The following is a 24,658-nucleotide window of genomic DNA, read 5'->3' as shown; positions in this document are numbered from 1 at the left end:
AAGAGCCCTTCTCACCTGAAATATTTCAATTATGTTCACATAAAAATACCATTTATGAATTAAAAAAAAAAACTTTAAACCACTTTGAATTTCACACGCTCTTGGAATACATTAGGTATATTATCAAAGGTAAAAACCTATTCAATTTAGAATACCATTAAAATAATAAACTTTTAATTAAGGAGCTAAAACTCTAAAAGAGACTTGTTTCATGATGATTTGGGGATCCATAATCTCCCAGCTCTCTCCCATATTATTGTTTTTGAAAAATAATTAATTAATTAATTTATTTATTTATTTTGGCTGCATTGGGTCTTCGTCGCTGTGCATGGGCTTTCTCTCTAGTTGTGGCGAGTGGGGGCTACTCTTCATTGCGGTGCACAGGCTTCTCATTGCGGTGGCTTCTCTTGTTGCGGAGCACGGGCTCTGGGCACGCGGACTTCAGTAGTTGTGGCTCGTGGGCTTAGTTGCTCCGCGGCATGTGGGATCTCCCCGGACCAGGGCTCGAACCCGTGTCCCCTGCATTGGCAGGCGGATTCTTAACCACTGCACCACCAGGGGAGTCCCCATATTATTGTTTTAATCAGGATATTTTACATTCTCAAAACAAAAGCAAAAGATGACCTTTTCGGTCTGAATATTTCTGAGAAAATCTCAGTGTATTGAGGTGGAATTCCTTCTTCTCGATCAAGGAGAAACCTGCATTCCCAAAGGGTGTTCCCATCAAGGCAAAATTTCCACATCCAAAACATTCACAGAACTATCAGGTATAAAAGAGACTTGATCTAACACTTGATCTATCATTATATTTTAAAAAACTAGACTGTATGCCCACATGCCTGTGTATGGAATAGATGTGTGTGCCTGTGTGTGTTCTTTAACAAATGTGCTGTGCTTTTTGCTGGTGTAAAATGTTGCCATATTTGTTCATTTTGTCGTGACCTGTGCTTGACCACATGTGATTGCATGCCTTAAAATTACATCTGCATTTTAGGGGGAGAAATAGGATGTTCCGGGTCTCGTGCCAGATTTTAATGTAAAATTAATTCCTTAAAAAAAAAAGATTTTTAAAAACACAACAGTTTTCTAATGTACATTAAGGATCTGGGAGAAGTTCACTGAAGCATATGCCTTGAGCTTTCAGGAGCAATCTGGAGTCAGGCATTTTAAATGAAAATTGATTTGTGATTTACATGGTCAGTGGAAAGAAAATTAACTTATAGAAGGTTGTAATGAAATATTAGACAAGTAAAAAAGTAGATGGTGATCTAGTGGAACTAAAAGTCCCATCTGGAAGAATTCTGTGACATTTTTACATTTATCTGTGTTCTGCATGAGTTGTAATGTTAGTGGTAATTTTATGGGACTGAACTGAAATGAAATGGGTGTTATCTCAGATTGCCTACAATATAGGATTGTGTTCAGTGGAGAGTCCTGTATCCTTTTCTCCATTTTCCTATAATATGACTCATTGCACTTTTTTCAGCTACTGTTGTTGAATGCATTCAGCCTTTTACTTGAGGTTATTAAAGAAGAACATCAAACGCTCACAAATGCAATCTAACCGCACATTTAAAAGCAACACTGCAGCTTCCCCTAGTTCTGCACTGTTTAGGTAATGTCCAAGAAAGAACCTTCAGAATGTACAAGAAAGAAGCAAGTGCATTGTATGTAAAGCTTTTACCTTAACCTGTTCTCTTTTTTTGTCTCAAAAATATGATTAACACCTCACCAAAACCTACTATATTAGCAGAATGGAGATTTATATCTTTCTAGAAATAGGCCCTTCAGAATTTGTCCATTTTCTCCCTTTTTATTCCCATTTTATAAAAGCAATCACGATTGTTTCTGTGGCCAGAGAAGTATGTTTGAGTAGAGAAAGATAGAGACTCTTCTGCTTGATTAGGAATGTCCACCATAGTTCAGTATTAATTAACTGATGTGAATTTTAAAAGGGAGAAAGCATAGTGGATTTAATTCCATATGTCATTCCTTTTCCCTTTACATTTACTCTATTTGGCAGATGGTCATGGTTTTTGGAAAGTATACAGTATTGAGTTACTGTACCTTAAACATTTGATGTAATTTAAATAGTTTGACCCTGTGCTAAAGCATAAGCCATGAAATTATCTGCCTTAGAATTTCAAAATCCATTTTCTGTCTCTTTTCTTTTCTCTCCTTTTCTCTCTTCCTCTGTGAACCACAGCTGAATATAGGTAGAAATTCTGAAAAAATTCTAAAGATTAAGGTCTTTGGCTAATTTGATACTGGTACTATATTTCAACAAATCCACTAAATGTGGGAAATCTACTTTTAGGATTGGGAGTTTGGTTTGTCCTGTTTCATTTTAAGTTATTTTCATCAAGTACTTTTCATTTGTGAAGTTTCTCGCTTTTACTTTTCTTACGATTTTCTGTAATAAGGAAATAGCTCATTATTTCAGTAGATGCAAGTTGTATCATATTTATTTCAGCCAGAATGGTAACTTTTTATCCCTGTAACTACAGTGGTGGCTCTCAAGCAGGGATGCCCATTCGAATCCCCTGGGAGCTTTGTAGACAATATCAACTCCTAGGCCCATCACAGAGTTCTGATTCAGTGGATCCAGGGTACCTCCTGACATTGGTACATTTTAAAAACTCCCTGGTTGAGTTTAACGTGCAGCCTACAGTTCTTGCAGGAACGGGCCGTAGGGAAACTCCGTGTGGAGTTACTCTACGGTAGGCATGGGGGAAGAGGTGGTGAGAACTGGAGGAGGCGGAGCTTGATTCACTCCTGCTTCATCAAGGGACACAGTGCCGCCTTCTCCTTCCTGTATGCAGTCCTTACATTCCAGAAATCATTATTTGGCCCACAGCATTTGGATTTGTGCACTGGACCCAAATACACATACAACCAGAATATAAGCGGATTCTGCATTGCTTATTTGATTGCGTCTTCAGTTGTACGCTCAAAATATACTATGGATCTGTTTGCTTGCCGTTGTTTGATGACGTAAATGGAAACTTCCGATTTAAAATGAAATTGTAAAAAACTTGAACCTTACTCCTGAGAGCTAGCTGGCAGTGTCTGTCCTTGTAGGCAGAGGATGGCCCACTGCTTCCCTCCTTGAAGCTTGATTTTTCGTTGTTTCGTTCAGAGGGAAAGCGAACAGCACCCTCCTCCACCACCACCGTACCTGCTAACGTCAGAAGCCAAGACTGCAGCTGCGGGTGCTGACGTAGCACCGAAACAGCCATCTGACATCCATCCCTCCTGTCACTTTTGCGGCGTGTTCGGTTCATAACATTTCTAGGGGAAAGGTCACGGATCCGTCACCAGCAGTGTTTGTGGCACTCAGGAAATAAAATGGTGTGGTTAATGATAGCCGGGGCAGCCCGAGTAATCACAGGATGCCGCCAAGGTCAATATTCCTTATTGGCTTTCCGTCCTGTCCATCCAAAACAATATACTACAGTAAATGTAATCAGTAAGTGGTTGCAAATGAATCTTTTAGGGACATCAGCATTACAGAAACAAGAGATTCAAGAAGAGATGCTAAGTGGATCTTTGGGTTTGTAATTGCAGCCCTGGGAATCGTTACCCTAATTAATAGCTGCTAAACCTGCACCCTTGCTCCCCAGGCACATGGGTGAGTTCGAAATTGCTGCCCTGGGAATGTCTTCTGGGCTCTGCAAAAAGTGTCAGTGAGGTAAACGGACCCAGGGGACCAGGCTCAGACACTGGGAAGCCTCCTGGCCCCCATCTTTTCCTAACCACAAGAACATCCCTGGCGATCAGATAACTCTCTCCACAGACCACAAAGTGATGAGTGGTGACGGTGGAATAGGACGAGGAGATCCATTTTCGGCACTAAGTTCCTGTTTAGCCGAGAGAGCCTCAAATGTATGCTGCTCCCCATGGATTGATAGCTTTGGCAGGAAGACAGCAGCCCTCTTGACATTTGCCTGTGACTGTATAAAGAACTTGAGAGAGAGAATATAATAGGATAGCTTTTGTTTGTGTCTCCTCCAGCCCTACTTCAAGTTCACTATCTCTAAAAGATAAACTCTTGTCTGAAGGGTCAGGCTTAGGCAAAACTGAACAAGGCCAAGTTTGTTTCCCAGCCCTCAGTTTTCCTTTGCCCTCTTCAGTGATGCTCACTTTCTCCCCTCCTCACTTGCCATCAACTGTCCAGGCCACTAGGACCCTCTGCCTCCTCTTCTAGCCCAAACCTCTTCTCAGTATAGGTCCCAATGAATTTGCACATTCTGAGGTGTAATTTCCCAAGAATGCTTCCAGAAACATTTATAGGAAAGCAAAGGCACAGCCAGGTCTCAGTTAACTGGATTGGGGAATTACTTGGGAAGGGAGAAAAAAAACCTTCCACATTATAGCCTCATCCAGGAGCCTGATTGACTTCACTGAGGAGATATTTGTTACTGCGGAGCTGATTCATCACTGATTCATTGATTTATTCATTGTATAAGCTGATGCGTGCCTGATGCATGAAGAACCACAGCTGATCAAAGTTTTCTCAGAAATGATCCAAATATATTCACACAAAAGATGTATCCAAATCCACATTCTCCAAGCTTATGTGTTAGGGAAACAGGTGGGCGTTTTCTAATAGCAATAAGGATCTCTATTTGCCTTGTGATCTTTGCCTTAAACCAGCGGTCCCCAACCTTTTTGGCACCAGGGACCAGTTCCCGTGGAAGACAGTTTTTCCACGGTGGGGCGGGGGATGGTTCGGGCGGTAACGCGAGCGATGGGGAGCGCAGACGAAGCTCTGCTCGCTCGCCCCGCCGCTCACCTCCTGCTGTGCGGCCCGGTTCCTAACAGGCACTGGACTGGTACCAGTCCGTGGGCGGGGGGCTGGGGACCCCTGCCTAAACAACCCGCGTGAGCTTGGACATCGTGAGGGAAGGGGAGATACTAACTCAAACATCTTGAGGATCTTGATGCTGATATTCTGACTCAAATCAAGCTCACATTTACTGAGCGTGTACGAAATGCTGAGCACTCAAAACTCATCTCATTTCACTCTCCCAAGCCCTCTGAACCAGGCATGATTCTCCTCACCGTGCACAGTAGTTAACTGAGGCACAAGTGTGATGCAGAGATTTTCCCACGATAATACGAGGAGGAAGCAGCAGAGTCTGAGTTTGAACTTGAGCTTTCTGGCTGGGCTCCCTTGTTCCTTCCACTGTAAGGCTACGGTGATTTGGGGAGTCATGTTAACCTGCCATTAGTTTGGAAGATTTTAAATGGCTCTCCTACAAGCTCTAGTTCAAGGTAGCATGGTTCGATTACGTAATTCTGATATTATGGTAGTAGGTGCTCAATAAAATGATGAATGGAATTGATTTACTAGAGGAACCTCATGCCTCTTAATATAGCACTTCTTCTTCCCACCGCAGCGGAAGAATTTGCAAGTAAATCCAGAGAGGGAGAAAATCACCTGGGGTCCGACAGAAGTATCAGAACTGATTCAAATAGTTTCTGACATTTTTAAAATAAATAAGCAAAGGAAGAATGTCAGTCAGTACTGATCAGTATACTTAATGTGACTTATTTGTGTCCGATGAATATTATCGCTGAAATTTTTAAATTAACATACAAACCTCCCCCAAATTGGTGTGTGTGCTAATGGGGTAAGAAGATTCCAGAACGAGGGATATTTGGCAATATCTGGAAGCATTGTCAGTTGTGACAGCTGAGGGTGGTGATCTTACTGGTACTAAAGGGTAGAGGCCAGGGATGCTGCTAAACATCCCGTAACGCACAGGACGGCTCCCACAGCAAAGACTTGTCGGGCCCCAAACGTCAGTTGTGCTAAGACTGAGAAACCCTGGAGAACTAATGTTAGGGGAGAAAATGACAAAGGGTAAAGAAACCTGACTGAATTTATAATCTCAAAGGGCAAGTGTGTTTTGGCTAGAAATTGCAATAAGAAACAAGTCTCAATGTTGTTAGTTTGACTGAAAACTTATTTCAGTATCTTTCATAGTTTAACAGGATTAGCCTCCTAAGAAATTTCAATCTGAGATGGAGTTGAATTCCTGGAAAACAGTAATGATAATAAGTAGCACTTTTTGACCACCTACTGTATGTTAGGCATTTACTTTATGCTTTATAAACATACAATCATCACAACTCTGTGAAGTACACATAATTATTATACCTTTTTATGTATGATGAAGTTTTGGCTATAAGAGATTGAGTGGTGTGGCAGAGATATTTATTTCTGTATTCGCTAAACCTCATTTCCCTTTCCTCCTGGACACACAAACCATATCTTCTATCCTCTCTTGCAGTTAAGTGAGGCTCTGTGACCAATCCTGGCCAAGGGAATATGGGTGAAGTGAAGGAATACACTCTCAGGAGTGGCTCCTAAAAATTTCTCCCATGCAATCCCTTGCATGTTCTCTCTTCCCTCAGCTGCTGGCCAGATACAGAGGATCCAGGGAATGGCCTGGAGTCCTGAATGACTGTGTGAAGCAGAGCCACCACTGCCCCTCACGGGATCTCAATGTGAAAGAAAAAAAACCTTTATTGCTTTTAGCCACTAAGAAATTGGTGTTGTTTCTTGGAGTAGTTGGTGTGCCCTGATTAATACAAGCAGCTTGTAAGTCACCTGGAATTTGAACCCAAGTCCCTGTTCATGTCTACTACATTATGCTATAAATAAATGATAATTAACCTGTTCAAAACAAATATAAATTATTTTCAAGAAATAGATGTAAAAAGATTATAATTTTCTCTGTTTCTTCTGGATAGAAAAGTCAAAGTATACAATTATCGATTCTCGTTATGAAGATTTTATAAATTGATCCAAACATATCCCTGAAGTGGATAAATATTCAATAACTTTAGAAGTAGATGAAAGTATATGACTTCATGATTACCGTATGAATAGACACTATTCTTGACACGTTTTTCAGACGTGAACTAGGTGTCTACTAGCTGTCTACTTTCCAAGCACAAAACACAGATAAGTAGATTACAAAGATTGCAGAGAAAAAAAATGGAGAGAAGATAGAAAAGGGTTCTTAGACTGGAAGAACCAAGTGATGCTTACTCGTTCCTATTCCAAATCAAATTAAAATGCTGACTTTTGATGAATGGTTGAGGGCATCAACCAGGAAGACGATCATTGCATTTCCAAGCTGGGGAACAAAGGAGAGTGTCTCTAAGGAGACTATGACTCATAGTCACAAGATCGAGAACTCCTTGATAGAAAAGATGCAATTTTAGAAGACTGTGTATAGCTTCCTCCAGCCTTTGGTAGGTATTCGAATACCTACTGAATGAATCCGGATAGTATTATATCAGTACAATGATAAGATCTAAACACAATGAACACGTAGTGAATTTGTTGGTAGGTTTCCTTTCCCTTCTTGTTACCAAGGATTTCATTGAACTCAACATCTCAAGCAGATATTACTGCTGTGACCATCATTCTATGTTGCCATGACATGCTAAGATCACAAGTAGTTATAGCTCATGCCATTTGCCCAAAATAAACATGCAATTCCCGTGGCATTAATCTAAGGACTTGCCTATGAGATGAAGTTTCGTGCTCTCTCAAGGACATCTACAGAATGTCTTGACTCTGTGTGTAATATTTTTATTCTTTTGGGAACTGTTTTTTGGTTTCTAAACTTTTAAGTTTATTGTCAATGACATTTTAGCTTATTGTAGATCACATTATAGTTTACTGTATATTTAAGATGCTTTCTTATAAGTTATGTGCAATTTACTCATTAATTCATTTATTCATCATTTAACTAACTACCTACCCCATGCTGTGCTCAGGAGATACCTGTTATCCAGTACCTCAACCCCATAATACAGTAGTCTAACAGGAGTCACAGAGAGCTCATAGTTTAGTAGTAGACATATAAACAAGGAATTTACAGAATCATTTGATAGAATATGGACATAAAATGGCTACTAAAGAATTGATGGTCCTTACATGTATATATGTATAACTGAGTCACTTTGCTGTACACTGGAAATTAACACATTATAAATTACACTTCAATTTTAAAAAAGAATTGATGGTCTTATTTGTCTTACCAAAAAATTACATATATTAAGTGATATCCAATCTGAATTTAGCATTTTATTTTTCTCAAAATCGTCACTATCTTCTTCATTAAGTTGCCAATATTGCCAGTAATTTAATTAATAATATTTTTAGAAATCTATGACTGCAAAGTTTCTTGCACTGCTATTTGTTCTCATTCTCTGGGATTGTAGGAAGGGTCTGTCCAAGGATGATCTTCCTCCCCCACCTCACTGCCCGGAGGAAGCATGTCCAAAGGGTTAGACAATGAGCTGGGTTCTAGAAAGCCAGGATGAGGACCTGGGTCTCTTCATCCTTTCCTGGGCTCCCCCAGCAGGGCCGCACTGCTAATGCCGATGGCTGGGGGTCTGCTAACACTAGCCATCCCCCAGAAGGAAGAGAGCAAGTGAGAGTCACTCCACACAATATGGTTACATTACTAAACCTCCCAGTGACTCATTTTCTCCTGCATAGCCAAATCTTTAAAAAAAAAAAAAAAACCATAAAAACCAAGAACATTAATTATAGCAATCCATCTGCTTAGTTGTCCTCCTCTTGTGTTTTCCAGGCTCCCGGATGTGAAATCAGAGCATGTGGATATGTCCTCTGAGACTTTTCATTAAACAGTATTCAGCACAGAGAAAGGCAGTGTTGAATCTTTAACGTTCAGCTCCCCATATATATGTGGGCCTCCGGTCCTGCTTATTTTAGTATAAATTTGATGGAAACTACCTTTTTAGTATATGCTAAGCATATGGCACCATGAGAGCCCCACTCTCTGGTGGAGAGTAATTCCAGGATATTGCAATTTCTCTGTTAGAAAAAAATGCATGTTCCCCTTTTAGTGACAAATTGGCCCGTTCAAATATTAAATAGGATGGCACTCTAAGGATTTCTTATGATTAAAATTAGAAGCTTGGGGAGTGTGAACGAAAATATTTGGTAGACCTCTGATTAGTGCTTGGGTGCTATCAACATGGCCCCACTGAGCAATGTCCTCACTATATCCTGGTGAATACCCTCCCCCCCATCCCAGAAAACACAGAATAAATGGTGCCCCCTCGTGTTGTGCAATGCTGTGGCCTGAGTACTCTTGAGCCTTTGTCTCTATGAGTTCTGATGTGCAAAGGATTATTTCGATCAGTTATTGGATTTACTGATATTTTCTGGTGAATACAAAATGTAGCCACGTTGCTGGTTGTTAATTTCTGGGAAGGAGGCCGACAGTAAGGAAATGAGATGACATTGTTATCCTTTTGGAAACACTTTTCTTTGTGTTTTTTGCTTATATATTGGCTGGCTCAAAGGCAACGTCTCTAGTAGATGCAAAAGCATCTTTTGTCCCAGTGATACCACTCACTCCTTTTTCACGTGAGCAAAACTACTACTTAATCGAGACTTAAAAGAAATTTGTTCTCTGCTAATGTCAGTTTTCTTGCCAATACATTGAATTTTCCATGCATCATTAATGCCATTGTTCCCGTCTACTTCTATTACACATAACATTTTTCTAGAAGTAAAACTATCCAGATAGGGCATCAGCCAACAAAATAACTTTTTTTTTGCCAGACTGCTAACTGAATAGAAGCTGTCTTGTGCATAACTCCCTGGGCTTGGCTTTCTCACTGTGTTCAGAAGCCAATTCTTTCATGCTCATCCAACAAAACATCTGTCTTCCTACTTTTAATTCATACATTTCTAATGCCTTGTAGAGCCCAACTCTGCTTTTAAGGCTACACTCTGTACCACGAAGGTGCTGATTCTGGTTCCACCTCGGACATTCTATGATTGCTACTTTTACCTTCCTAATTATTATTGCACCATCTTTTCCTTCCCTCATTGGATAAATACCTGCTGCTCTCCTACTCGCTTCTCTTACCACCTTACCTTCATCTGACCCAGATCTGTAGCCACTCATTTTTATAAAAGAAAGAGGGAACAACAGAAGCAGTACAATAAATAGATGTATCTGGGCAGATCATTATAAAAAGAGCTCCCAAGTGTCAAGTACTGTGCTCAGAACTACCATCCACTATCTCTTATACACATAATGATCTCGTAAAGTCATTATTATCATCTTCATTTCACTCATTCAAGGTCACACGGCTAGAAGTAGTGATGCTAAGATGAAAACCCAAAGTCTCTCTCTGCCTTAACCACTGTATCTCACTGCCCCTTCTTCCTGTTCCTGGGGCTTTCTCCCCCAGGAGTCAAAGTTCCAGCCTGTCTCCTCTGTGAGGTCCTTGGTGTTGACCAAACCTCAGTCAGATTTCATTTTATCGCTTTATTCCCCATGCATTGTCTCCACTGAGCGTTTTAACATACAGGGAGCCTTTTTTTAGAATAGCTGTCACCCGGGCCTATTGTAGTTTATACCTGTTGACACTTCGATGCAGGTAAATTCACCCTTGCAAACTGTCACTTTCCACTGTCACCAGAAATAGCTAGTAAAGGGAAATCGTATGTATGGGGCCTATCATAGGGCCTTGGTGTCCCCTGATGCAAACATATGTGGGGCAAATGAGCCTGTACATCTTGGACCACATAGATGTCCTGTTTCTGAGAAAGAGCATCATTTGATGACTTTGAGAAAAACCGTAAGAGAGGATTAGCCCCTAAGATATGATCATTATTGAAATAAAATATCTGACAGGTGCATCTGCATTTTCAGAAACTTTCCTCTAGTAGATTTTTTATTCTGGTGTTCAGTAGCAAAATGTAATTGCAATTTTCTCCCAAGAAACTATGAATATAATATGTGTTGAAAAACAAACGACACTGACCATTTCCTTTTGACTGCTCCAAGATAAGAATCAGGGAATCTCGGAATTTTCTTTAAATGGAAGAGATGTTAGAAATTATTGTCCCCCACCTTCTATTTTGCAACTAAAGAAACTGAGGTGTACAAATATGAAAGGACTTGCTCAAGGTTAAATGTGGTGAAGTCTCCTCAAAAATATAACTAAAGTGTCTCTCTCTCAAATTAATATCATGGCAGTTCTATATGTTTCTGGATGCTTTACTTTTCTCTGCTTCAGTGGTGCCTATGATAAAAACCATTTAGACATTCAGTAATCATGGAAACTTATTCCTGCCTTTGGAGTGTGCTTGCATTTTTTTTCTCATCCTCGTGGTTCGAAACAGTTAAAGCATCAGCTCCAACCAATATGCAGTTGAATTTGAAATTTACTGTATGATGCTTCTGCTTTTCATTTTTTACCATTTCACACCTTGTCCGCATCTTGAGCAAGCGTGTAAGTTTCCAGCGCATCCATTTCTTGTGATGATATATTGTCCTGGTGGAAAATTTCATTTACTGGCTGTGCCCTTTGCTGAACCTGTTGCTAGTCAGGGAACATGATAAGCGTATAAGTAGCATGCTACTTCATTTATCATATATCGTTTTAGACACTCAAATATCTCATATACAATTCTGCATTCTGCGCAGAGGGGAACTACCTGACTCACACACACATTGAAAGATCTTCAAATAAATTGTCCGTTTATGATATATAAATGTAGCCTCTTGATAAAAATTAATCATAGTTTATACTAAATCTGTAAGTACCTTTTATTATTTATTTTTTATGACCCTGTTAACCACATGCTATCAAACCCTAATAGAAAGGATCTGACTTTGGTGATTTGGTGTATAAGAGAACTGGAAGATATAAAAACGCTGTCTGTTTTCAATAATTGAATTACATGGTGAAATAAATCAGGGTGTTGGGAATCTCAGCAGTGTTTCCAGTGGTGCCACCCTTCTCATCAGGGGAAGCCCTTTCACATTTCCTTCTGTTACCTTAAGTGAAAACTGCCATTCGTCAGAACCAACAATTTGAGAAGTTTGAATGAGGCTGGAGAGAGAAGATGGGCATCTGTGAAAAGAAAGCAAGAAAAACAAAGCTCGAAGCGTTTACCCTAGAGAGCCTTTTTTTTTTTTAAAGGGTTATTTTCCAAGGCTGCTTCAGGAGGTCAGGCCTACCTAATTTCAATAACTTTTCATGTACTGATTTCTGCTCTTCCCCTGCCTGTCATTACAGTCTTTTACTAGCACCCATGTTTTATGTGTAGCATAAAAAAAATCTACATCCTGTGAGAATGGGGCCCTTGAAATTTTGAAAGTGAAACTTGATTTACATTAAACACTGCTTAGACTAATTAGGCCCTTTCTCAAAGGAATTGTGAACATGAAATACAGCTAACAATTATGCAATTGCTGTCTCCCTGTTCTTTAGAGTCTAGGAAGTGCTTCAGCTGAATAGAACCCATGTGGACAGGCGAGGGTTATAGGCACATATATAAAGATACAAATACAGATCAAGGCCTAGGCATTCTTGTTTCTATAGGACTGCTGTCCTTCAGAAACGATAGCGGGGGATGGGGAGGGAAAAATCAGGAGTTTGGGATTCATATCCACACGCTGCTATATATAAAACAGATAACCAACAAGGACCTGCTGTAGAGCACAGGGAACTCTACTCAATATCCCGTAATAACCTATAATGGAAAAGAATCTGAAAAAAAAGATATATATGTATGTATAACTAAATCACTTTGCTATGCACCTGAAACTAACACAACATTGTAAATCAACTATACTACAATTTAAAAAAATTTTTTTAAAAAGAGGAAAAGAAGAAACAACAGTGGTGCCTTGGTGTATCCCAGCAGCGAGCTCACTTACCTGCACATAAACATGGCCCAGGTGGGCCTGCCTTGCAGGAGATGCTCCTACAAAAAGGGAGATGCCTTTCAAATAAAAACTCACTTATTGTTTTATAAAAAAGAATGTCCCTTTCTGGAACCTAGGATGAGGATGCAGGATTTAAATGCCACATCCCTTCTGGCCACCGAGAGAACACCTTGACTAGGTAATTGGCAACAAAACATTTGATTTTCTCCATTTCTCGTGCTGATAAGACTCTAGGCCTTGGTTCTTCCTGCTCTTTGGATCACAGAGTCTGTGCAATGCTAATGAAGCACGGTTCTTCTCCACGGAAAACTGCCCGCACCCTGGGACGCACAGAGGTCGGCTTATCGTTCACTGGGTACAGATGCTCTGAGGCTCACCCGTGGATCCTTGGATGTGGCAGGAAGAGCACCAGATTCAAATCACTAGCTATTAACCCGAGCAGGTAATTCAGCCTCTCAGAATTCAGTTTGAGCATCTGTAAAAAGAGGATGAAGATAGGACTCACCTGAGCAGATTGTCGTGGCGAAGGGGAAAAATAGTAAGCGAACGGAGACAAACTCTGCCAGGCACACGGTAGCTGCTTAGTCAGTGTTGGTTTCCTTTTCTTTCTTCGACTAAGTTACCAGAAGCAGTTGTCCACTGGAAAGCAGGGCAGGGCCAGATCTGACTGGTCACCTGCTTTTCTAAATAAAGTTATTGAAACACAGTCATACCCATTTGTTTACATTGTCTGTGGTTGCTTTTGTGCCACAATGGCAGAGTGGAGTAGCCGTCATAGAGATTATATGACTCTCAAAACCAAGATGCTATCAGTTTCTTTACCGAAAAAGTCTGCCAACCCCTGCCCTAGACCTATCGATACAAGTCAAGGTCAAGGTCATTCGCAGCCGATTCCCTTCATTCTGATTGGAGCAATCTGTTGATCCCTATCGTGACCTTGCCCTGTTGGAGGTTGGATGTGGGATGACAGTCAGTGGCAATAAGGTTTGAGAGTGAAGACTCTAGTTCCAAACTGGAATCAACTCAAATGTCCATCCAGAGGTAAATGGATGAATCCAGACAAAGCTACAGTTCAAAAAGATACATGCACCCAAATGTTCATAACGACACTATTCACAATAGCCAAGACATGGAAACAAACTAAATGCCCATCAGTAGATGAATGGATAAAGAAGATGAGGTATATATGTATACAATGGAATACTACTCAGCCATAAAAAGGAATGAAATAATGCCATTTGCAGCAACATGGATGGACCTAGAGATTATCATACTAAGCAAAGGAAGTAAAGAGAAAGACAAATACCATATGATGTCACTTATACGTGGAATCTAAAATGTGACACAGATAAACTTATCTACGGAACAGAAACAGACTCAAACATAGAGAACAGATTTGTGGTTGCCAAGACTTGTGTGGAGGGGAGTCGGGGAGGGATGGATTGGGATTAGCTTGGGATTAGCAGATGCAAACTCATATAGATATAGAATGGATAAACAACAAGGTCCTACTGTATAGCACAGGGAACTATATTCAATATCCTGTGATAAACCCTAATGGAAAAGAATTTTTAAAAGAATGTATATATATGTATAACTGAATCACTCTGCTGTACAGCAGAAACTGACACAACATTGTAAATCAACTCTACTTCAGTTTTTTAAAAAAGAGGAAAATGGATGAATACATCATGGTACACTTGTACAGAGATATAGGACACACCCGTGAGAAGAAACATGGCTTCAACAAAGGAAGCTGGGTGTAGAACATATACTACATGGCTGCATCTAAGTTCTAGAACATGCAAAATTGATTCATGGTGATAAATCAGAGTAGTGCAGAGGAGGATGGTCCCTGGGAAGGGGTACAAAGGAAACCTTCTGAGCTGCTGGATATTCTATACCTTGATCACTTCGCTCAGGATGATAGTTACATATGTAAAAATTTGTTAAGAAGTATGTTTAAAATTAGTGCACTTTCTGTACTTGGTATGTTATATCTGAAATGACATGAGACTAGGGAGAGAGAGAAAGAGAACGCTCTGAGCTGTCAAGTTTCGAATCCTGATTCCATCACCAACTAGTTTTGGGATTTGGGGCAGCTGTCTTTGTCTCCTCAATGGTAAAATGGCCAAATAGTTGCGTAGGTCTAAATTTTCTTATCTACAATTCCAAAGTCCAGACATCTCTGAAAAACAAAAGTGTTTCCATAATTCATTTAGCAGCAAAACTGAGTTTAACTAACATCAAGATATTTCATGTTTTTATCGATCCCACTATAGGTTTTGCTATAGAACTAGTAATGTGTTTGATTACGGGATGATGCTCTAGATTGTACTGGGTGTTATGTGAGGTATGGTGTATATTTTCCATATTAACTTTCTAAAATATAAAAAATTCTGAATTCAAATACATCTGCCCCAAGTGTTAAATGTTTCATAAGAGATTGTGAACTTATGCCTGCCTCATGGAGCTTATGATAATTAAATAAAGTAACACCTGAAGAGCCCTTAGAACAATGCCTGTCCCATGCAAACACTCAACAAAGATTAATATTATTATTTATTGTGGTCTCTGCTCCCATTCCAAGAAAGCGTGTGACTGTTGTTTTCCATTGGGGCCAGTTGACACCAATTGTGAAAAACCATCATGAGCCTGATCTCTGAGGACCCTAGTCTGTAAAATATCCCTTGAGAAAACTTTATGGGAAAGAGAGGGGCAAAGCCCTGAATTATCACCAGGAAAACTTCACAAATGGGACTCTTTTTCTTTTTTGTACATACTGCAATTTTGTTTCAATCGCACAAACGCAGTTAGCATGTAGGAAATTTAAATGAAACCGTTTGGTAAAAATAGCAGAGGACCAAAAACTCTAAAAAGGAAGTACACCTAAATCATGAGAATTCAACATTCATTAGTGTTTCATCTTCAGTTTTGATTGGCACTTGATACTTGCGAACTTTGAAACAAACTTTGGGATCATGATGACGATTCTGAAGCGATTTCTGCACCAGCACTAAGATTTGTACATTCAGTTGGTTTGCAATTGACTTGTTAGCCATTTGTATAGTGTATAGTACAGATTTGTCACAGGTCAGATCACAGTGCTGAAGGAAAGAAGTACCGTTCTGTAGTTAGGAAGGATCCCCTAAACTGCGCTCAGCTTAAGACACCCAATGTACAATAGCATGAAAACCATCATAATATTGTGGCTCCAAGGAACATAGTTTTGATAAGGAAAATAACCTAAGCTTATGTTTCCCATTTTAATTACTGAAATCTCTAACAATGACAAAACTGTCACATAGGACAGTAAATGTATACAGTAATTCAATCAAACTTCTTGGTAAGAGCACATTTAGCAATGTGGGATAATGCAGAACGACAGGAAATAAAACTTGATTCAACACTGGTTCTTTTTGTCATTTCACACAAACATGTTAATATTAGACCAAGGCACAAAACGTTTAGTGCATAAACCAGTTTCTCTTTTAAGATCTAGCATTTTTACCGTAGTCTTTTACCTTACTTTGGACCACTTGTACCCAGTACTCTGTCCTACTATAGACTGTTTAACTTAATCAACAAAATCAAAAGTGATTTCTGACCAGATTTATGGGAGACTTAAACATTTATATCATCAGTGTTTGCATAACCAAAAGTACAATAATAAAGATGAAAATAACTCCTATCGCAAATGGAACTCTTAAAAGAGGCTGTTTTCTACCACGTCTCCAAGTGGCTACTTCTTCCACTAAGACAGAAATTGCTAAGTGTCCTTGAAGAGGGCACGAGGGTTTCTCTGAAGGACCAGGAGAGGGGTTTTATCGAGTGCTGATTCTGCCTGAGTTTAAAAACTACACCATTTATAGTGTTCCTACTGGGTCGTGTGGATTTGAAGCATTTCACTGAAAGGACTCCACCATCCCTGACATCTTTGCTCCTGCTTGGATTAAGGTGGCAGTGGGCTGGGAGGTTCTCTCAAATCAGAACAAGGGAAAGAAAATTAACCAAAGAAGCAAATTGCATAACAGATCCTTCAGAAGGATTTTTCAGTAGCTGGAAACCATCCAAAGAAGATGCTCCTGCTGTTGTGAAAAGGCTCCGAGTACCAAATTCCAGTCCTGGCTTCTGATACTACTAGCTGGACAACCTTGGACGCAACTCAGTCTCCTCATTTATAAACTGAAGGGATCTTGTAGATTTAAAGTTAATTACTAATATTCCTCCCAACTCTGTGAATTCTGATTGTCCTAATTTTGGAAGACTAGAAACCAGTTCTTACCAATCGTTTCAAAATCCTACATATGACGTGACCTGAGGATCTACAGACGTGACGAACTTTATGAAAGAGCTATTTTTTAAAATGGCTTTTGGGAATTCCCCTGGTGGTCCAGTGGTTAGGACTCAGTGCTTTCACAGCTGAGGGACCGGGTTCAATCCCTGGTCGGGGAACTAAGATCCCACAAGCTGTGCGGCACGGCCAAAAAAAATGGCTTTGTTTTGTTTACTGTGGCATCCCAGTATCTAAGATACTGCCTGGCACAAAGCAGGTACTCAAAAAGTATCGCTGAATAAATGAGTGAATGATTATTTTAGTGATAGGTCTGATATTAAGGCAATGATAGTTTCTTTGATAAATAAATACTAGTAAAGGTTATGTTATTTCATGATTCTTGCAAATCATGGTAGGATATTTTCAGGCATACAGAAAACCACAACTCAGAATGACTTAAAAGGAAAAAGTCTGGTCTCATATAGCAAGAATTCAAGAGGTAGATGGGATTTTTTTTTTTAATAAATTTATTTATTTATTTATTTATTTTTGGCTGCCCTGGGTCTTCGTTGCTGCGCACGGGCTTTCTCTAGTTGCAGCGAGCTGGGGCTACTCTTCATTGCGGTGCGCGGGCTTCTTACTGTGGTGGCTTCTCTTGTTGTGGAGCACGGACTCTAGGCTCGCGGGCTCAGTAGTTGTGGCTTGCGGGCTGTAGAGCGCAGGGTCAGTAGTTGTGGTGCACGGGCTTAGTTCCTCCGAGGCATGTGGGATCTTCCCGGAAGAGGGATCGAACCCATTGGCAGGCGGATTCTTAACCGCTGCGCTACCAGGGAAGCCCCTAGACTGGATTTGTATTGGCTTATTTGGGGCTCAAAAGGGTCATCGAAGACCCGGGATTCTTCCGTGTTCTGTTCCACTGTCTTTGGCATGCTAGCTTTCTTGCAACTGTCTCACCTCTGGTTACAAAATAGCTGTCGCATTTCCAGGTGCCACCTTTTCCAGAAGATCCCAGCAGACTTCATCTTATTTCTTATTGGCCAAAATCAGGTCAAACATCCACCCTTAATCCATCACTGGCAAGACGGCCGATGTTCATTCATATCTTAGATAATTTAGGGGAGATGGTTGAACCCTGTATACAATTAGGGTTCTCTTAGACAGAAGGAAGAACAGGAACAGATTTATGTGGTCAACCAGTAGTGATCGCCCCAGTGGTAAATATCTGTTTAGTAAATATCTGATCAATAATAAAAGAATAAGGTGGAACCTAGAAAAACGGTACAGATGAACTGGTTTACAGGGCAGAAATTGAGACACAGATGTGGAGAACAAACGTATGGACACCAAGGGGGGAAAGCGGCAGGGGGGTGGTGGTGGTGGTGTGATGAATTGGGAGATTGGAATTGACATGTATACACTGATGTGTATAAAATTGATGACTAATAAGGACCTGCAGTATAAAAAAATAAAATAAAATTCAAAAATTCAAAAACTAATAATAATAAAAGAATAAGTGAATGAATGGAGAAGTAAATGGCATCAAGATAAAAAGCCAAATGTTAAAATGCCAAATGAGTGGTCCAAAGCCTGAGTGCTAGGAGACATCCTGGTAGACTGGTGTTAGCAGTAAGGGTCTGCTCTGATGATGGCTTATGGCCTGAACTTGGTTCGGTGAGGCTCAGGGCCTGGTGAGGTCATTTCATTTGTGGGGACAGAATCACACTGAACATGTATTAGTAGCCAAGGGGACACTGAATGAAGAGAGGGAGGGTCAATAGGGGACAGTGATTAAGGATCAATTTAGAAGAATAGATTTTATCACTCAGCTAATTGGCTAGACTTTATTCAGTTGATAATGGGAAGGATTTCTTTCTCAGTCAGGTTTATTGAGCTGTATGTACTTCACATAAAGTAAAATTCACCCTTTTCAGTGTACAGTTCTGGGAGTTTTGACAGACACGTACAACCAGTGTAACTACCACCCCAGTCGAGATAAAGAATAGTTAACGAAAACTTTCCCTCATGTCACTTTGTAATTAACCTCTCCTTGACCTCCAGCCCCTGCCAACCACCGATCTGTGGTCTATTCGATAGTTTTGCCTTTTCCTGAAAGTCACATGTGGCCTTTTGAGTCTGGTTCCTTTCATTTAGCACGTACATCTAAGATTCCCACGTGCTGTGTGTAGCAGTAGTTAGTTCCTTTCTATTTGAGTGGGATTGCATTGTATGGATATACCACAGTTTGTTTATCCATTCACCAATTGAAAGATATTTGGATGGTTTCTCGGTTTTTTTGGCAATTATAAATAAAGCCACTGTAAATATTTGCACACAGCTATTTCTGTGAATATAAGTGTTCGTTTCTCTTAGATAAATATTTAGGAGTGGGGTTGCTGGATTGTATGGTAAATGTACGTTCCACTTTATAAGAAACCGCCAAACTGTTTTTTAAAGTTGTTTGCTACTTTACAATCCCACCAGCAATGTATGAATATTCTAGTTACTCCACATCCTCATCAACACTTGGAATTGACGTTTTTTTCCTTTCTTTCTTTTTTAGTTTAGCCATTCTACTAACAGGTGTATAGTGGTGTCTTGTTTTGGCTTTAATTTTTCATTTCTCTAATAACATCTCTAATAACAATAATGATGTTGAACATCTTTTCATCTACTTATTTGCCTTCCATATATCTTCTTTAGTAAAGTGTCTAATGAGAAAGGTTTTATTATTTTTTTCTTTGGATCATAACATGGTAAAAGCAAAACTTTAGAAAGATGAATCTGAGTCTGGAAGGAGGGTATTGGTGATACAGAAATCAAATGGGGGCTATTGCATAAGTCAAATCAGAGGTGATGAATGGGGCAGTATATCTCTAACTAGTATATTTGCCCCCATCAGTAGATACCAAACATTGAAAGCACTTTGCACTGTGGCTGCCAGTATAGTGAAAGTAATGATGAGTACCATTTATGATGCTTGGACACATGCAGGCACATGCGTACCCCTACAGGTGTGAACCATTTCATCTTCACACCACCATGGGATTCTAGTTTTCTCCCTTGTTTTACATCTGAGGATACTGAGGTACAGGGAGCAAAATCGCTCACGTAAGATCATACAGCCACTAAGCGGCTGCTGGGGGTTTTGAACCCAGGTCATCTGCCTCTGTACCCACCGCATGGTATTGCCCTCCAAGAAGCACCTCCATTAATATTTGTTGAATTAACTGAATTAATAAACTATCAGAAGTCACCAGTCATACCTATTTAAAATGAAAGCTGGTTGACAAAGACAACAACTGTAACTCATCTCAGTGATGCACAACTTATGTACCGTATTGTTTGGACAGTGATAATGACAGTATTCTTCCTTATTCATCCAACTGGATCTAGAGTGGTGGTCCCCAAACTTAGCAGACCTTAGTAGGGTTCTTTATCATTTTCCTGTGATTCTGTCTCAAATCTGTCCTTCTGCTGATGGAAAGGAGAGACACTCCACCTTACCTCCTACCCCCACCCCACCCCACTTAGCTTGTGCATATTCGAGCCATTTCCTTATTTGGCCAGTTGCATGCCCTCTCCACACCATGCTCCAATGGAAGACCAGCATCATTTTTGGGGAGCATTTATGCCCCTCAAGCACATGGCAGCACCCACCTTTGAAACCACTTCTACAGGGCCTGAAGGATGAGGGAAAACCAACAAAAAACACAACAAAAAGCCCTTTTATCCTTTCTCATTTCATGGCTCAGCTCTAGGACAATTATTTCATTGAGTGCCCCAAGAAGAGATAAGAGGTGCTAATTGTAGTATCAATAATTTAGTCTAGGGACCAGGGCAATTTGTGCTACTAGATCAAAATGGACACATTTTTAGACATTTCATATCGTAAGCGTGCAAGAAGCCCAGCTTTGTCAGGATAGTACGTTAAGCCCCAGAAATGAAGTCCCTAGAATCCATCTGATTTGTCTCTCAGTCAAGCAGGAAATTGAGAGTTTGCTTTTTTTTACTGGGAACCTTCTTTGAAACAGGTATTTGATCCTGGGCTCTAGCAAAGATTCGAATATGGACAATGATGGGGTGAGAGGTTATATAGAAGTGTCAGGCCTATTTTTGGTGCCAGAAAGTTTTCAGGCCATTGATAAAACATCAGTCTTCAACATCTTAACATGAGATGCTTGTTGATAAAGGAGACTCAAGGAAATTTCTAATCAAAAAGGCAATAGCGTTTGATAAATTTCCATTAGTTGACTTAGTCTTTTCACAGTAATGTCCATTATGAGATCAGAGATAGGTTGTCTCAATGGGGAAAATTTGGGTTACTATATTTCCAGAGACAATAGGACTACAAAGTGGAAAACAGAAATCCCCTTGAATATTAGATTTTTTAGAAACCCAATTTTGTGATGAGATATTATAGTAAGTCTCAACTATTATCATTAACTTTAGGTCGTGCAGTGTCTTTCTGAGGCATAATCATATTTTAAATTGCTTCTAAAAAGACAGAAAACAACATTTTATCTCCCAGTACATGTTTGTACTGCAGAAAATCCCACACTTCCACCTTTTGGTTAACTGTGGAAAAGTGACAAGTACTACCCTACTCACTGCCTACGTAGCCATGACAGATTTCCTTCTCTGAGACTAAATTTCCTCATCTATAAAGTGGGCATAAGAATATTTAATATTTAGGATCGTTGTGAGGATTAAATACATTAATGTGTGTGAAATACCTGGAACGGGATAGTCACTAAATCATTGAACCCAAGGCTTTTTTACCACCTGCTACCACCCTTCAGAATTGTCTCATTGGATTAACATTGGTCAACCTTTAGGAACACAATCAATGAATTCATGTTTTCGTTTCATCAGCAAGTATGTACTGAGTCCTCCCTATATCCCAGGCATTGAGGCTGGCACTAGGACTATAATAGGGGACCCAAAAGGCTTGGTTTCCCAAGGGACATTGTACTGGGAGGGCAGTTATTTAGCCACAGAAGTAACACAGACAGCACAGTACTTATCAGTAGCATGAAGAAGGAAAACACTGTCAGGTCAGAGAAAACAAGGGAGAAGTAATTTAGATTGAAATGGTTCAGGTTGACCCCCCCCCCCGAAAGTGCCATTTAAGGAACATTAATGGAAGGCAGTGTGATGAAGTGGCTAAGCCAGACTGCCTGGTATTGGGTCTCAACCCCAGCCCTAGTTATTTGACCTTGGAAAAGTTACTTAACCAGTCTGAGCTGTGGTTCCTTCATGTAAAATTGGGATGACAAAATAACCCGTCTCATGAAAATGAGGGGATGGTTCTCTGAGAATGAGCTAATTCCTATAAATGGTTTAATAATAATAAACCATTAAAAATAATAAATATCAGTCATCACCACCACCACTACCACCACCACCACCATCATCATCAATAGTGTGGTTGCCAGCAGTAATAACAGTAGTAAGCTGAGACCAAAGAATCCCATGAATCAAGACACTCTTTTGCACTCAGTTTTTCCTTAACGATTTGTTCCACGGATATTTCTAGCCAAAAAGAGAGATAAAAAGTCATCTTTCTGCTCAGTTTTGAATACATTCTAGCTTACCTCAAATCCAGGATGGGTTTTTTTCAACCAGTTCTCACTCCAGTTGGGGAACAAGCTGGAGAACAAACATTTACCTCGAGGCCTCCTAGTAGCCCAAGCTCTGTGTTAGGTATTTTCTCTTAGAGTGCTGCCATTTATTCACAGCCGCTGTTGGTCCGGGATTATTATTTCTGCTGTACAGATGAGGAAATGAAAGCTCAAAGAGACTCAAGAAGTTTGCTTAGTGTCACACAGCTAATAAATGGCAGCGGAGGATTTAGATCAAGGTTATCCAACCTCAAGTCCAATGCCCTTTCTACTCTAAGATAGTTACTGAGCGTTGGTCTAATCATTGATGGACCAGGTACTTATCAACACCTATTTAATGACCAGTCCCACTCCCATGAGAGACCATTAAGGAATTTCAGAAATCACCCACTTCCCGTAGGCTAGCATGTGCTTCAACCGAAACCAAGAGGTTACAGACTTTCAAGTTCTTGGTCACTTGTGATACAGTATTCCAGGACATCTAGTAGGTGCCAACCCTGTCAGAGCCTGGAAGTCCTCTGCTGTTTCCTGAGCACCTCTAGAACCTTTTTATTTTCCACCACCATTTCTGGGTAGAGGTTAGGTCTTTGCTGGCAGTCTGGCATGGATGCTTTCTCAAGAGATTATAAGGTACATTTAATTCCTTGGTATATGTCCCATGTGGAAGCCTCAGAATACACCCATTATTAAAGATGAATTTAATGTGTTGATTCTGATAGACAGTAAATGTTCTCTTTTCCAAGACAAAAAGCACAGGGGTACTGCCACTCTGGGAGAAGTGGGTATATTGACTTATTAAGAGATATTTTTGATATTTCAAGCCAGAAAGATGCTTAACAGGCTGTGGGATTAAAATAGTATTTCTGGCCAGTGAGCTCACTTTCAGACTAAGCATCAACAAGGGAAAAAGTATCTTCCCAATTAAAAAACAAAACAAAACTTAGGAAAGAATCCTTACCAGGGAGCTAATAGAAAGGTTTTTCAAAATGACAAGGCGTGTTCAGGAAAGCACAGAGGATGAAAGATCATCCATGCTGTTTCCCTTGCCTTTCCCATCCTCAGCCCAACACAGAACTCCAGAGTGAGGATACTTCTAGGACTGCCAGATGTCTGTCCCTCTCTACTGCACCATGGTGGTCCAGCAATCTTGGAAATCCTTTCTGCATTGAGTTTTAAGCCCCAAAGGCCCTTCTTAATGCATGCATGTATACAGATTCTTTGGTGGGTCATTTATGTGAAATGCATCCAGAGTTCATGCCATATCCACATTTTAAATCCTTATCATCAGAATAACCATGGTGCTCCCAGCAGTTTTCAGTACTCTGTTGTTTATTTTTGGAACACAGACAAAAAGCCACCTTCATACCATTAATTTAGAGGCTTAACTCACTTGCCTTGGCTGCCGCGCTGTGGTGGTGTGTCACATGGTGAAAGGGACAGGCTAGCTTTGTTAGTTACCACACGGGAGCTTTCCTATCCCCACTGAGTTGACTACCCACCTTGCTGGAGGGTTTTCAGAGTTGGAAACAATAGCATTTCCCACCCTCCCTCGGGACAAGACCACATAAGCACAATTTTTCATGGCTCACAAACAAAGCGCTCTCTCCTGCTACGGTTTAATCTCCAGATCCCAGTTAGGATGAGTCATTTTGGTCCATGACTTTGATTTTCTACCTGGTTCCCTGTGCTAGTCTCTGAATTCCACCCGCCCACCCCTCTGACATCTGGACCCCCATGTAGCTGTAAAATCTTCATTGCAACAGGGCTGAAAGAATAAGAGAAAAATCTTCTCTCTGTTGTTGCTGACTCCTTAATGTGCTGTCACAACATGTCTTTGAGTTCCTTTCCGACTGAATTAATTTCGAGGATTGTTTTTTTGCTTTATCATTAAATTCCAACTTGTAAGCCTTCCTGAGCCTCCACTTAACAGATGCCATTAGCATTTTAAACCAGGGATCGGACTGCGTCTCCTTCTCCATGTTATGTATCACCCCTGGGGTGTACAGTCTGCC

The 24,658-nt window shown here is 40.3% G+C and overlaps 1 protein-coding gene across 2 annotated transcripts in view; it reads left to right on the top strand.

The window, feature by feature from the left end:
• POU6F2 (POU class 6 homeobox 2) overlaps window positions 1-24,658 on the top strand; it is a 450,607-nt gene that overhangs the window by 225,545 nt on the left and 200,404 nt on the right. The window lies entirely within an intron of this gene.

Source organism: Eschrichtius robustus, chromosome 8, assembly GCF_028021215.1.
Source record: "Eschrichtius robustus isolate mEscRob2 chromosome 8, mEscRob2.pri, whole genome shotgun sequence".
Classification (NCBI taxonomy): Eukaryota; Metazoa; Chordata; class Mammalia; order Artiodactyla; family Eschrichtiidae; genus Eschrichtius; species Eschrichtius robustus.
The sequence above is the reverse complement of the archived record's forward strand: the minus strand, read 5'-3'. Positions and strand labels throughout refer to the sequence as shown.